Below are 15,418 nucleotides of genomic sequence, written 5' to 3' on the forward strand. Positions count from 1 at the left end.
CTGGTTTTTCCAACATAGAGCATTCTATAGGTCTCACAGGATGCTAAGTATACACGATTACTGGTGCTACAGCTAGCATAAACATTAATCTCATAGATACATTCAGTATCAGGATGCACAAACAAATCATCAGTTCGAATATAACTATACATATTACAGTGATGGTATGGAAAAGTGCCAGTCTGGTTAGTATTTAAGTTGGATCCTGATTGCATTAATGATTTGCAACATAACATCTTTTTAATAGAGCAATGATTTTTAAAAGTAAAAGAGGGTGACAGACCTAGTGTCTCTTTACATTTCTCATCAGACAAAATAATCCTAAAATGTTTCTTAATTATGCTACAAAAAGAACCGGTGCCATTTGAATATGTAAGACATATTCTCAAATTCTGAGAAGAGGTGCCATTTCTCTCAATTTCCAAGTTTAATGTATTCCTAAAGAAAAGTTTAGTATGAGTGTCCCTTAAGGATATGGCTTCATTCTGTGCCATTGAAATTTCAGTGACATTATAGCCTCTTTTACCATAGTTATCAGCCATCAAATCAAACGATGCATACATGTCACTGTCTTTAGTATGTAGTCTTGCTGATCTAAACAAATGACCCTTCAAAACATTACATTTAACATGTCTAGGGTGCATACTCTTGGCGTGAATCACATTATTGGTTTTACATGATTTCCTATATAGCTTTGTGTCTATATCCTCAGATGTTTTTATCACAGTGACATCCAAAAAGCAAATCTGTTCATTTGACCATTCAGAAGTAAACTGAAAAAAAGCAGTGGTGTTATTCAAATACTGCATGAATTCATACAAACTTTCATACATATTCCCACACAAAAAGAAAACGTCATCAACAAACCAACCATAGTATAGCACTGACCTAGAGAAAGTGTTATTGGTACAGAAAGCATACTGAGACTCCCACTCTGTCAAAACCATGTTGGCATAACTGTTTGCACATATTGTGCCCATGGTTATCCCTGTACACTGTAGGTAGATATCCATGACTACAAAGACATTAAGTTCTAAAATAATTTCTAGGGGGGTACAGATCAAATAAATGTTATCATTGCTGTAATTAGAGTCAACTCCTATTTCATTTGGAATGCAAGTAAAAAGTGATGTAACATCCATCGTAACCAATATGACATCATTTACATGAAGTGCTTCAGACCAGTCACTTAACTTACACAGAAAATGTTTAGTGTCTCTCAATATGGCATCAACATTGTCAAGTACAGGATGAAGCTGTCTCTCAACATAAACTGACAAATGCTCAGTAGCCCATCCTTTCCCTGATACTATAGGACACATTGGTGGGTCAGTGGGATTCTTATGTATCTTTGGGAGCCCATATATTTGGGGCATGAGAGGGCTTTCTACTAAAAAGTAGTCATACAGTGATTTGCCTATTACCCCTTCCATCAGCAGATTTTCAATAAGAGAGTGTCTCTTATCATCAGAGTCATTGCCTGTGGTTTGGTGTACTCCACATATGTATTGCTATTGCCTAACATAGTTTCAATAATTTCAACATAATGAATGGAATCAAAAATAACTATCCCACCCCCTTTATCAGCTGGGTGAAAGCATATATGGTCATGTACAATAAATTCTAATAGAGCAGAAAACTCTTCATGACTTAGATTCTTAAAATCATTATGATTTTTCTTACTAAAATATTCATATATATCATCTTCACATAACCTAAAAACTGCCTCTGCTAGAGGTGGATTTATAGGTGTGTACATACTAGGTTTCTTTAAAACAGGAACAGCTGAATTACCATTGTCAAATTGCAACTTCAAAGATAAATTGCGTACAAACATTCGTAACTCATTAATAACATCAGTTAAAGATGAACGACCTGCAGGAATAAGGTTCAGCCCATAACTGAGTACCTTAGTCTGTTCATGACTCAATGACTCAAAACAATCTCAGAAAGGTTAAAAATTATGTTCTCTGAATCTTGCTGTGGACTATGGCTCCTGTGTCTTGTTAGTTGGGCATCTGCTGTCTCTTTCTCATGTTCCGGTTGTGGCCCATGGAATGCCCTCTTTCTTTCGGCTTCAACAGCTTCGGCAGATTGAGCTGTAAAAAAGGTTGGTTAGTAGCAGTTAGATTACTGCTATTATCAGTTCTCTCATTTATGTTCAAGCCTTTAGACTCAAGAGTAGGTATAACATTAAGAGCAGGTGAAGAGGCATTCGTTGTGTGTACTAATGCCTCTGTTCTAACAGTACATATCCGCTCCTTGTGCACATATATAGGAACCACTCCTCCAGAGCCTGTTTCTACATTGCCATTGGATGACCCACTTTCATTCATGGAAAACAAGTGAACAGAACTGTTAGCCGGTCATTTATCATCCAACCATGCAAAAATGTGCCCAGTACTAAAATCCTTTATATCCCCTAGCAATTTTTTTACTTTTTTAGCTTCTAGCAGGCGCCTTTCATACAGATTTCTTCTATTATGAGGTTGAGCTGTATGCTGTAGAGATACCTTTCAAAAAGGATACAAAGCTTTAAACAAGACTGCTAAGAGGTGATCTGTGTCTAGTATGCAAGGCATCCTCCAACACATTACTAATGGATTTTTTTCACATAGTAAGAAAAATGTTATCAGAAATACTCAAACCAGTGACCTAAACCTCTTCTGCAATATTAACAGAATGGTTTGGGGGATAGGTAGAATTTTCAGGGGAAACCACTACTCTGGAACAGATCCTCCATCCTTGTAAAACCAAACTGATCCCTAATAACATTCAGGTGTAACTTGGATCAATGAATATGAAACAGGAAATTTACATCAGGACCCCCCCCCCCCCTGGGTCTATGTTATATAGTCAAATTTTCAAAATGTCGAATACCATATGTTCGATAACATATGGTCGATATTTGAAAGTTCGAATATATAATAAAAAAAAAAGAAAAACATACCTTAATGGTGCAAGCTAGGGGGCAAGCCCCCCTGCACCCCCCACAACCCCCTACTTAAATATACCAACTCCGAGACCGCACTTCAGTGCAGAAATGGGAAAATCTCCCATTCTGCATTGTACATGACCATATATGCACTGTACGGCGCCATTAAAGTCAACCTTCGAATACTTGAAATATCCATCATATGTCGACCATATGATGTTTGACATTTCAAGCATTTGTTTATTTGACATAGACCCCCCCCTTACTATTAACGGACCAACAAGCCAGCTCCTAAATGCTTTATCCCAATGCATAGTTCCCCTCCAAATATCTATGTTTTATTCTAGTAATTATTACTAGAATAATATATAAATGCAGATCTTGGAAAGGGTTAGGTGAAGTTAAACTCCAATAGTATAGGTTAATTTTAATCACCAAATGGGATAATTGGCTAGGTTTAAAATGACCTGCAGGACATAAGTCTAGCTGTTGGTGGGGGCTCTTCTGTTCAGATTCTTCCTCTCAGGTGATAAAGTCAGTTCAAAACAGGGTTAGATAGCACTCTTCCTGGCTAGATAAAGGGTTGGAACATAGGAGGGATCAGGTGAAAGGGCAGTTAACCAATCACCTGAGAGGGGGTAGTCCAACTGGGCCTGGGGCAGAGTTAGATGTTATAAGATGCTGATGTAGTTAGTATGGGTGTAGGTTATCAATCAAACTAGCAAGCTAATATTTGGCCCCCCTTTTCACTCCTAACAACAAAAGGAAAACCCAGGTCCCAAATGAGTTGTAGAATACATTTTCAAATACCTGAAAGCTGCTGTTTAAACTATTGCCTCTAACTGCTACATCCAGGAAGAAACTTGACAGTAAAGACTCCAAACTGGAACACTATAGACCTACATTCTGAGACCAGGGGCATTCTTACTTTCACTGTGGATACCCCACAGTAACCAGGTATAGATATTCTTGCCACTTGGTCTGCATTTAACATTATTTCTGTAATTTGCAATACAGTGAAAATCGTTATCCCAGGGTCCCAATCCACACTGCTGTATTATGTACATTATACTCACCATTTGTCTATACTCAAATAAGATTTGAGATATTTATTTTTATTAAAGGTTTTGTATAGTCTACAGTTCAACACTTGGTGTATTTTTATTCCAGGTGCACAAAATACCTATACAAAAGGTTCTGATGTCTCAATCTTTACTTACATTTTTTTCTACTTGTGTAAATCCATGAGTTTTGTAAAAATGAACACTATGATTTGATTCCACTGTAACCTACTTCTCTGGATGCATGTACTGATTTTCAAAAATGTGGGTAACCTAGTGTGGCTCTAGGTAACTACCTCATCTGCATATATAAAAAGGTCTGACTTAATCAGGAAGAATGAATGGGGAATGATCACATTAATCATGCATATGAGCCTCTTGTAAGCAGGCATTGTAATCCTTTTTGCCAAACAAGAGAAGATTAGCCTTTCATAATGTATTTCAGGACATATGAGACCCATAGAATTGAACACAGTCTTTCACATTACATGTGATACAAGCATTGATAAGGACAAGCTAGAATGGAAAATGTTCTGTAATAAAGTTTTCATAATTTGCTTCAAGTAGTATGAGCCCTACAAAGGCAGACACAACATCTCATATTACATGTGATACAAAACAGGATCATGACATCTGGTGACAGCCTCATAAAAACAGACATTTTCAATTATCAGACTGCAAACCAGTCTATTAGATGGACCTGATGAAGCTCTGGTGAAAGTGTTTTCTTAAATACAGTTCTAAAGTGGTAGCTCATGGTACATCATCATTTTTTGTTTGTTAAAAATAAAAATAAAAACTTTTTTACTAAGAAACAGGGTTCACGGGCTGCTAAGCTGGTAAACTCTCATGGGGCTATGGAGGAATATTCAAATAAGGGACTAATCTCTAAGCTTTGGGATTAGCTCCTTGTTTTCCATCTTTCAGATTATCCTCCATTCAGCTCCCCTGGACCCTCCCACCATTGTGTGTAACTGCCTTTAAATAACTGACCTGTTGAATATAATGTCAACTATTTGAAACTTCAACATGGTGTCTTTATTCCTCCCACAGGGAGGGGATCAGAGTCTCCTAGATCTGCTAGCTAAAGTGATTCTATCTGGACTCTCTTTCTTGTTAGTCCTGCTCCCCTCTGGGTCACAGGTAGGATACCAGACCTGATTCGAGCTTTCTGGATTACCTCTGTTTTCACTTCACAATAAGGAAGACAGTTGCAGACTGAGAAGAAAATATGCAAAAACATCCCATCCTCATTCACTTAGAAACATACACTGAACTGAAATGAACTCCTCACATCGCTTATATATTGAGCCATGAAAGCAATTACAGAGAACAAAATCACCCTTATTTTACTTTGATTTCTGTCAAATTTGCTTAACGGTATGCATCGCTGTTAAGCTCTAATGTGCAACGACTGGCAAAGTCTTAGTGCATGCATATGAATTTTCTTCAATTTTGCCATTGGACAACTAGCAGTATGGTCTGCTGGTTGATGCCAAGTGTTACACCAATGGATTAGTATAGAAATAGTAATTTCTGCTCATAAGCTATGCATGGCCAAGTGTGGATTGTGTTCATCTATTTTTGACCATATTAAAGGTGGGAAATGGGATGATAGGACAGAGATGAAAATAGGAAGCAAGCAGAGGGTAGAAACTAGGTGAGTAATAAAGACATGAGAGAAATCTTGATGAGTGGATGGGAAAATAGAAAATTCACCCCAGGGATCGCTCCAGTAGCTTTACTCGACAGAGGCACTGGGAACTATGGTCAGCTGGCACGATGCCAGGGTAATCCTATGGTTTAGGCCTGTAAAGGCTCCAGGGCCATTAGCCTAGTACACACCTATGAACCTATGAACCTGTGAATGTAGGTGGGATATGACCATATCAACTTCTTGTCAAACAAATAAATGTTTATATATATTTGCCAGCTTTTGAAATGAAGAAATCATACATATTCTGTGAAAATAACATACACACAAGTCATTTGACAAACTGGAACACACACACACACACACACACACACACACACACACACACACACACATGCAGGCAAAGTGGAGAGTTATGCATTTTTCTGAGAGAGAGAGGAAAGTCAGGGAAGATAGTTGGGATGCTAGAGGTAGGAAAGTGTGGGAATTTAGTTTGCAGAACAGGACAGACATGTCTGACAATGTTGGGAATAGACATAAGAGAACGGATGAATTACAGGTATAGAGATGGGAAGGGGTACATGAAGATAGATAGCCCTCCAGCTAAGACACAGTGGGAAAATAATTCATCACCCTGGGATCTGTCAGCACTGGGTCCACCCTCAATAACTGCTGGCTGTGCTTAGCAGGGAAGCACCTCAACCACATGCTGGAGGATACTTTCAGTTCTGAGTGGGCATCATACCTCTTGTCAAGAACTACCCCCACAAGCTCTGTCAACTCCCGATGGTTGACATAATTGTCACCTTCACTGTCACTGGTCCTGTTGGGTACCAATGCACCAGCATCCAGATCAGAACTACCAGACACAACAGGAAAAGTGGACAAAGCCCTGGCAGACTGTGACCCAAATGCGCTGGGAGCCTCTTGTGGTGGTGCCCCTGCCACTGCCACCTGTGGGGGAATGACAGGCTGTGCTGGATGGGTCAATGCCGCTCACTGTGCTGCTGCATATAATAGAAACAAAAATGAAGGAATAAACATAAAAAGAAAGATAAATAGGGTTGGAAGAGACATAAACAAAATAGTAAAACAGCATACCCAAGGTATTTTTTTCTAGGCATACCTTCCAGTGATGGAAAGTGATAACCACAACATAAGACAGATATTTAGTATAAGATATAACCTGCTCATGTTATTTACCGGTTTCCTACTGTAAGTGCTATGAAATAATATATACACGTAATTAACTCATCATAATTATGCATTTATGTTTTTTGTGAATTGAAACACAATCCATCATAATAAATGGAACTTCACGTAAGAGCATAAAAATCCACTTCTCTACCTATCCAGATGTTTAACATTCTGATAACACAGTTCACCTTTGCACAACATTATTGTTTATTGTGTAGAATTATACTAGTGGCTACTTCCTTTTTGCTGTATTCCTGTCAGTTACCATTATTGTAATGGGTGATATCCTGACGTATTAACAATCGATAACAAATAGTAGATGAAGAGAATGGTGAAGCAGATATATGACAATGAAGTCATGGCATTTGTATATTTCATTTGTTAATCATCAAATACAGTCGATGGCATGTAAAGCATTTTCATCACAGCGCATATGTGTTAAACATCTCCACTATTCACATTGCAATTTTCTGACTTTCAGTACTATGACATTTAAAAATAGCCCCCTGACAACATCAAAGCCTGTCTTTTTGTGGGGCGGGGATTGAATTCAGAAGCATCATTACAGTTTCAGAGTACCTGGACTTAGCATGATGAGACACTTTTCTGATTATGCTGATGTTACTCTGCAGAATCAACAATCTTTGTTTACACAAACATACTAATTTCATTACTACATGCCACTGCGGTCACATGATGTCTTGGTATATAAATGTACGTTACCAGTATTGCAGGTGTTAGCTGTTCCTATAGAACTGACCTGTATGCACCTCAGTGCTTTCTCAGGTATTCCATTCACTCCCTATACACTTCACAATTTCTTTCTATCTGTTCCAGAGCTGGAAGGACATTCATCTCCTTTTGGCTTTTCCTGGTTAGGGGTCGCCACAGCAAAACAATGGTCTGCAGAATGATTGGCAGTGGAGTTTTACGGTGATGAGTTGCCAGCCCGGCATCCAACCTTCCACAGAAGGCACACACATGCACACACTCACACCTAGGGACAATTGAGAGTGCCCAGTCCACCTACAGCATGTCTTTGGGATGTGGAAGGAAACTGGATCACCTGGAGGGAACACACATGACCACAGGGAAGACATGCAGATTCCATAAAGAAGGCTCCCCAGCCGAGAATCGAACTGGAGAACCTCTTACTGTGAGGTGGCAACACTACCTCTTACTGTGAGGTGGCAACACTAACCACTGCACCACCGTGGCTGCCCCAGAGCTGGAAGGACATTAACATAATAAAAATATAAGTAGTGCTATTCATTGGCAGGGTGCATGGAAAGGTAATTTATGTTATACTCACAGTGCAGAGGTAATAATTGGGCCCAAACTTCACTCTTCCATCAGCAAAGGAGGTCAGACTTACAGTGTTTAATGTCACTTGAGTCAACTTTCATCACTGCTCAGAGAGCTGGCACATAAAGATGTACCTTGGTCTTGGTTCAAGCAACACCAAAGAACATTTGATGTCCTGAAACAGGGAATTGCCAGTCCACCTTCTCTCAGATACTATGATGTTCACAAGCCAGTCATTCTTTCATGTGATGCTTTGAAATTTGCTCTAGGTGCAGTCATTCTACAAGAGGGTCAATTTGTTCCCTATGCATCGAGAACTCTTACCCAAACTAAAATGCAGTATTCAGATTGAGAAGGAACTTTTGGCAATTATGTTTGCATGTTCAAAGTTCTATGATCATGTTTATGGTAGACCTATCCAAATCAAAACAGACCACCAACCTCTAGTCTCTATTTTGAGAAAGCCTATGCATTCAGCTGCAGTGAGATTGCAATGTATGGTGCTTAGATGGCAAAAGTATAATTTCACTCTTGTCTACAAGAAAGAAAAACTTCATCTTGCTGATACATTATCCAGATCACCCAGAAACATCACTGAACAGCATGAGAATGAGAACCTTGATTTTGAAGTCATGGAAGTGAGAAATTATTCTTCCACATGTCTTAATGAGCTGAAAAATCACACAGCCACAGATTCAGTTTTACAGAGGCTCAACCACTTTATCAATCAAGGATGGCCATCAAAGCAATCTAGTTTACCTCAAGAAGTGCAACCTTATTTTCCATACAGAGATGAGATTTTGTCTGACAATGGTATCATTATGAAAGGTCCAAAAGTAATTGTTCCAAAATCCTTGCAACAAGAGTACATTACTATCTTGCATCATGGTCACCCAGGTAAGAACTCTACCAAAAGAAGGGTGAGAGGTCTAGTATTTTGGCCTTCTATGCCACAAGACATTGAGAGTGTACTTTTATCTTGTTCTGTGTGTAATAGTAGAAAGCCACATCAACTGAAGGAACCACTTCAGCTAAACCAGATTCCTGAACTACCTTGGTCGACAGTAGCCACCGACATTTTCATATGGAATGGTCAACACTACACTCTTATTCAAATTGGTTCAAGATTGATGTACTTCCTAACCTAGCATCCAGTACTGTCATCACTAAGATGAAGCATCATTTTGCAGTCCACGGTAGACCACACAAAGATATTTCAGACAATGGCACGCAGTTTACAAGCCAACAATTCAAAAGATTTGCCAAAGAATGGGACTTTATTCATGTCATGAGTAGCCCTGAATATCCACAGTCAAGTGGTTTGGCAGAATGTGCAGTTCAAAGTGGAAAACAGTTAATAGAGAAGTAAAAATAAGATAATAGTGATGTTTTCCTGAATCTCTTGAATCTCAGAAATATTCCTCGTGATAAACATCTTGATTCACCTGCTCAGAGACATCTGTCAAGACAAACCAAAACCACGTTACCAATCAGTAGTCAATTGTTTGTTCCATGTGTCAAGAACAACAGGTCAGTGAAAACCAATCTGTTGAAGAAGCGTTTAACCCAGAAGTTCTGCTACGATAAGACCAGCAACTGCTCAGTCCATTAGGAGAAGGGGAAGTGGTAAGGATGCAAACATCCAAACATTATGATCGGATTAGAGTCATGAAGAATATTTGCCCAGAGTTAAGATTGTACATTGTGGAATCACATGGAGCAGAGTTTAGGAGGAATCAAAAATATTTGATGTTGGTGTCAGAGCCTATACCACAGCACATAGACTCTTTCTCTCAGAGTGAGTTGTCCAGTGTTCCAGTTCCAGAGGAAGTTTCAGAGAATATTCCCATTCCTGTAATGAATCCTGAAGTTCCTGATATGAATTGTTCACCGAAGACTGTCCTTGTTGCTGAATTCAGTCCATATTGTTATGTTACGAGATCCAGTCGTATCTCCAGACCACGTTATAGATATACTGCAACTTGGACATGAACATTGCTACTTATAATGTCTATAATAATACATGTCTAACTCCAGTGTTATCTTTTACTAAGGGCAATCTTTTTAAGAGGGAGGATGTAGATCAATATGTGTATATGTACCTTTAAGAAGCTATCCAAGGGCATGCACAAGTGTATAAATACTGAGCACATGCGAGTCTGACTGACATTTTGTAGTAAGCTGTTGGAATGTAAGCATGTATGTACTATGTAAGGTCTGTCTGTTAATCAGTTTGTTTATATACAAGTAGAGCCACTGGAGTGATCCCCATGGTGAACTTTCTATTTCTCATCCACTCATCAAGATTTCTCTTGAGAAAGGTCAGTGAGGTGCTCTGCTTGACATGTATGGGAAGTCTATTCCAGGGCATGGGCAGTCTCTAGGTTATGAACCTGTCCCTCCAGCATGTTCTGTTGAGTGTGGTAATGAGGGTGAGGTCCCTGGAGCGTGTGGTGCGGCTGGATTGGGTTTTCTTTAGGTGTAACATTTCTAACAGTGCTTGGTCAGACATGGTTTTGTAAGTCAAGCAGAAATGGCCTCTTAATAGACGATATAAGACAGACAAAAGCTTGAGTTTTTTGAGTCTGTCCATGTAGGGCATGTGTTTAAGGCCTAGGAGCCTCTTCATGAGGTACTTTTGTGGCCTTTCTAGCTATTGCAGGTGTTTAGTGAGGTACATGCCAAATGGAGCATTCTACTCGATAATTGGTCATGGCAGAGGAATCATCACCTCAGCATCCCAAACACATGCTCTGTGATGCTTCTGGTTTGAAAATGGGCATGGTTGTAGTCCTGCACTGTTGGGTTATGTGGATTTCTCACTGGGGTCATGATCCAAAATTATGGAGTATATCCAGTATCCCTCACTAGATGCCCCTGTGGGAAGTCACCCCTTGCAAACCGTTGGCACAGGTCACATATGTGAGTCATGGAAACTGTCCAGGAGGCCTACACAAATATTGTAGATGATATTCTGTGCATTAAAGACCATGTGGCATTTAATGGACTGTTATATTTTAGGGTTCCCATACCTTATTCCATGTTCACCAGGTGGGGTATTTATTTCAATGTGAATACAGTCTATGGCTTCAGTACCTCAGGGAAATGGCCTGTGACATAGAAGTCCTGCATAGTATTTGTTCTCTCCTGGGGGAAGGAGGGGTAGGTATGTGGAAATCACATATGCTCCCCTACATGCTGCAGCATGGCATTGAGGCACTGGTGTAGTATTCTACAGTCAGATGACTGAGATATCCCCACTGTGTTCCCAGTTGGTCACTGGAAGTTCTCTGTAGCTAATATGTATAAAGTCATGTATACCTTACTTTCTACTGGGATGGGTATTCTACAGTTCCCATGGGGAAGCAGATGAGGCTAACACATGTCCACTTCTTGTTATGTGGTGTAAGAATCCACTCTGCGGTTATCCATAATTTCACTCTTATGGAGGGTGTGATATGATCAGTATGTTGGAATACTCTACACCTTCATGGGTTATGTCTGGAACCATCAGCAGCAGCAGCTACTTTGAGAGATTCTTGCAGCTATAGGTTTACAATGACTGCAGCAACCCCTAACATTTTTGTGTTTTTCTCTGCTTCAATGCTTGAGTGTTTCCTGAATCGCACACACCCTGTTCATCCTCAGCAAACATGCTTAGCATGAGTCCAATGTTTATGAATTGTGGCCTGTGTCTCTTGTGGAAGGCAAGCAGCAGACACACTGGAGCTCTTGTAAAAATAGTATTTTTATTCACATTAACACAAAATAGGATGACTTTGTCAAAACATGAACCCAAAGGGTAGCAATAGGTGGAAAATATTCTTATTTAGTTAGTTATTTAGTTAGTTTTTTTTTTTTTTTTACTTTCTTTACCTTGATTGAACACTGATCAAAGATTGATCAATTTCAGGCCCAGTCAGGATTACATTCTGATCATCAGAAGACATACAAAATTAATTTCAAGCAATAATTATATCAGTGTTACATTGTACTCCTCCAAATGTGAAATCCAGTGAAAGATAGTGCAGAAAAATAAAGGAAGAAGTAGTGAAAGTGATGGAAGTCAGACAAAGTAGGAGTTTGTACAAAGTAGAAGACAAAAAGAAGTATGGGCTGTGTACATATTTAAAGGTTGCTTGAGTATGGTTGGCTAGCTACGTGAGGGAATGGCTGGTGATGAGTCATGAGGCAATTAATGTGATATTTCCTGAGTTGAGACAGTAGCATTTGCTTTGGTTGATATGATGAGCTTTGAAGTGAGGGTTGAATTTAGTTTATAAGGAGTGTTATTTTAATGAGGGGGATACTTGCCAAAGTTTAGGGGCTGAAACAGAGAAGCAATGGCTGGTGCAATGCAGTTTGTCTTAGATGGTTGTGATCAGCTTCTGAGGCTGTATGATGGGATGTAGGGAATCAGTTTGGTTGAAAGTACAATTACTGTATCCTGGCTTAATAATTTAATTAGTAGATACTAATATGAGGTCATCACTTTGTCTAATGGGGAACCAGCTGGCCTTCTTGATAGTAATACAGTTGTGTTGTCCATGGCAAGGGGTGCTAGATATGAAATTAATTTTTTTAAGATTGATTCAAGCAGCTATTAACAGTAGGCCATATACTATTAATGGTAGGCCGTATACTAGGTGGACAAGAAGGATGCCTTTGCCAATGACTGCTGTAGGTGAAAGGAGTAGAAGTGGAAAATTTTGCATATCAAAACAACAACTGAGTAGAACAGTCTGTATCATAAAAAGAATGGTTAATTTCATTAGCTGCTCCTGAAGCAATTGCTTGACAAAGGTACTATCACAGGTTTCAGGGCGAATAGTCTCACATGCACCTTTTAAATCAGTAATGTCCAAATGCAAAAGTCTCTAGCAGAACAATGTACAACAGTCATTTCAAAAGTCCCTCCTTGCCAGGGCTCACACTAGTAAGAAAATAAAGTCCCTTTCCAGATGAGCAAGCATTTCTTTTCCAAATTAAAAAAATAAAATCACTGGCATGCAACTCCTCTTTTGACCCCTTTCCAGTAGATACTTAGGGTCTCAACCATCAGGACTTTCCACTGGCAGTAAGAAAACTTCAGCCATGACTCTCCTTGGAGCTAACTGCTCCAGCCTTGATGCGCTCTCCTTTATGAAATAGTTCAAATTCCTCTGAACTCTTAATCTAGCTACTTCTGCCATACTATAGCTTCTCCGGCCTTATAAAGGCACAAATGTACTGCTGCTTCTCACTACCCAGCTGCAGGTATCTTGCTTCAAGGCAGACTAGTCCCTATCCATTGATCCTGTATGTTTTCCTATCATACAAAATCTCATTCTTCTTCCTTCCAGATACTTCCACTGTATTCAATATCAGCTCTGGGTCACTACATGACCTGCGTACTGATACTGCCTGCTAGTCACTCCCCAGTGGAGCCATCATTCAGTGATACAAATCACGTCCCCAGACTGAACCCAGCAGCTTCAAGCCAGAGTGAATGTCTGTGATCCCTAGACCAGCCATTTCCATTGCAATGGTGACTCAGGATGGTGTTGAATCTGAAAGCAGATAGGCTGGAGTGTCAGGGCCCACTAGAAGAGTTTCACATTACCTTTCTTCTGCTGAAGAAGCTACTGAAGGGGGAGAGGCATGTTCTGTAACCGGCATGCATTCTGTATCCAGCAGATGGTATAACATGGAAAACAATGGCCACTTTGTGGCCAGACATTACCTCTCAGTTGTGCAGTATCTGGTCACAGATGCATTCAACATTCAGCTGAGATAACAAGGTGTTATTTTTTCTAGCTTTTGGGTAAACTTTACCTTTTATACTACATCTGTGGGATTCAGATAAATAATAAACGGCTTGAAAAATTCCAGAACAAGTTCAATACAAAGACTTTGTTGAAGCCTTTTAAACACCTCATCATTTTCAGCTGTCCATCTGATTCACTCTGGGATCTTTTTTTAAGCCAGGTTAGTTAGTTGACAGGTTACCAAAGCTAGTTGGAGATGTGCTTTCTGTAGTGCCCTGCAAGTTGTAGGAAGACTTTTACTTGCTTTATTGTCTGGGTGCTAACTATTCCTTCACAGCCTCCATTTTCCTTCTATATGGGGCTAAATTAACCCCCTCCCTCTTACATATCCCAAGTACCAAACTTCAATCATGACAGCTTTACATTTTGAGGCTTTAGCAGTAAGACCATCTTGCTTGAAAGACTCTAACACTGCCTGAACTTTAGAAAGATGAGATTCCCAATCTTCCAAGTGGATGACTACCTCAATTAAGCTGTGGTAGAGTACTTACAGAACCTCAATACTTAGTAAGTCAGACTCTGGAATTTGGCTGGGGTACCCCAAAGACCAAAGGGAAGGACAGTGGATTGAAAGAGACCATATGGATTAGAAAATGCATTATTCTCCTTAGCTTCTTTGATTAAGGTTATTTTTCAGTGCCATTTATTAATTGCCAACATGATATCTCCTGTCTTCATCAGTTTTTATGCTGATGACATCCTTCTCTCTGATGTTGACATACTACAAAAAGGGCTTACACAGACAAATAATTGGTGCCAAAGCCATGGACTTAAACTAAATGCAAAACAATGCATTATCATTCCTTCCGGCAAGGGGAAGCCCCTGCAAATTACAATATTAACAGCACCCCCTTAAGCTCAAACCCTGTGATGAGAGATTTAGGAGCACAGGTTAATAGCAATCTTAACTTTGATCACAATGTGTCCAGAGTGGTAAGGAAGGCCTTCTACATTGCACATTTCATAAGTAAGGGCATCAAATCCACAGCTAAGGATGTTATATCTCCCCTATACTCATTCATCATCAGACCACTAATACAGTACAATGCTCCCTTCTGTGTGCACCTCAACATACACCTGCAGCAGCTAGAGAGACCTCAGAGGTTTCTCACCAAGACAATTCAGGGCCTTCAACACATGACCTACATGGACTGACTGAAGGCCCTGTCACTGTAATCTATATCTTATAGGCTGCTGAGAGATGACTTGTGCCTGGTCTACAGACCAGTCTAAGACCCTGCCCTAATGGAAATGTTGCACATCTGCAAGTCATAGGGGACAAGATTCATTCACTCTAGGGATCTTAAACTAGCATGTAACATTAACAAGACATGCTGGAGACACAGCTATGTCTCCTAGAGATTGCCACTCCTCTGGAACAAACCCCCAGTTCATGTAAAACAGAGCTCCTCAATGACCCTATTTAAACATAACTTAAGACAACTGGATAGGAAACTGT

This window comes from Protopterus annectens, chromosome 9.part0, assembly GCF_019279795.1.
Source record: "Protopterus annectens isolate FY-2018-M chromosome 9.part0, PAN1.0, whole genome shotgun sequence".
Classification (NCBI taxonomy): domain Eukaryota; kingdom Metazoa; phylum Chordata; order Ceratodontiformes; family Protopteridae; genus Protopterus; species Protopterus annectens.